Source organism: Limulus polyphemus, unplaced genomic scaffold, assembly GCF_000517525.1.
Source record: "Limulus polyphemus unplaced genomic scaffold, Limulus_polyphemus-2.1.2 Scaffold5126, whole genome shotgun sequence".
NCBI lineage: Eukaryota > Metazoa > Arthropoda > Merostomata > Xiphosura > Limulidae > Limulus > Limulus polyphemus.
The window spans coordinates 27003-28511 of NW_013670736.1; positions in this window are offsets into that span (position 1 = coordinate 27003).

Sequence of the window (1509 nt, forward strand, 5' to 3'; positions counted from 1 at the left end):
GAAGGGAAACAGTGAAGCCCCTGATGAAGTTACTACCACTGATGTGACTGTTACCGATGATAGGACAATTCCCGATGGAGCAGATGAACCTCACATGAAGCAGAAGCCAACGAGATGGAGACCAGTACAGAAGAAGATACGTCCCGTAAAATTAAGAGACTTTGTTGAATTGTAATTTTGTGATTGTAATTCTGTACATTTAATTAAGTTATTGTTAATTATTATTGGTTTATTGTATGTGGCTATTGTTCGGGACGAACAATACTAAGGAGGGGCAGTGTTGCGTCAGCGAGGTCACGTGACTAGTGTCACGCCACGTTTCTAGAACTAGCTTGTTCCTTCGTGAATGCTCTAGCATTTACTAGATATATGTTTGTCTGGTATATATATATAAGACGCTCACAACGTGACAATAATGTGTGTAGGTAGTGAGTAATTGAACTGCAGTCAGGAAGTATTGTTGAAGTTAACGTTCGTTGTTAAAACGTTTGTAAAAGAGCGACTGTTGAAAATAAGTGTATCGGTAAATTTATATTCAGAAAGAATAAACCAGTTTTATTAAGTAAGGACTTGTGTCGCTAAAGTTTCGTCGGAACGAAGTTACAGAAAAGTATACAGCCAAGTATACTTTCTGTCAGTTTTTCATGCCCATGAGCTCGATAGTTACCCACACTGGTCCCCACAACCTTGCAGAATGTCCTGTCACACCACAGAGATTCTGTATAGCTTCTGGTATTCCTTTGTTATCCAGCACCTTGATGCTCACAAGGGTTTGCTGAGATGCAGAATCTATGACAAAGTTGCACCTTTGCCTGTCACGTAGATACTATGTGTGCTTGCCATTTTACACTTAGCTGTTGGGACTTTCACGATGGAGGTTGGTGGGCGTCCATTAGCACCAACCACTACTGGTTTCCCGAAGCTGACTTACTGGTAGTATTCTTCTTACACTGGCTCCTCATATTTCCTTGCTCTTCACAGTTCCAACAACCTTTCTGGGTAGCAGCCTTTCCTGCTGTATCATCTCCCCTGTGCTGAAGTTTCCAGCATCGAGCTCTCTTGTGCCCAGGTTTGTTACAGTGCCAGCAAAGTCCCTCAAACTTCTCTGAAAGCAGACCTTTTCTCGACTTGAATCCAGATGACTGTACCAACCTTGGTACTGTGCTGGACGTAGGATTCAAATTCGAGAGCTCTGGGCATTGCATCCTGCATGGTAGAGGGCTGTGCTTGCTTCACTTGTATCTTAAGTTGTGGACTGTCCAAGGCATCTACGAACTGATCCCTCAGCAACAACTTGAGGAGATCGGGTGGTGCAGTTGGATAGGCCTTGTGTTCCATGCTCTCCAAGTCCTGTGCCAGCTCTTGCAGGCTCTCCCCTTTAGCACAGACTCTCGTCCTAAACCTAGCCCTGTAGACTTCTGACTGATTTTGAGTTCCGTACCTGAGTTCTCGGGCCTCTACCAGTGCTCTATAGTTGTGTCTGTCGGCTGCTGACAACTATCCAAGTAT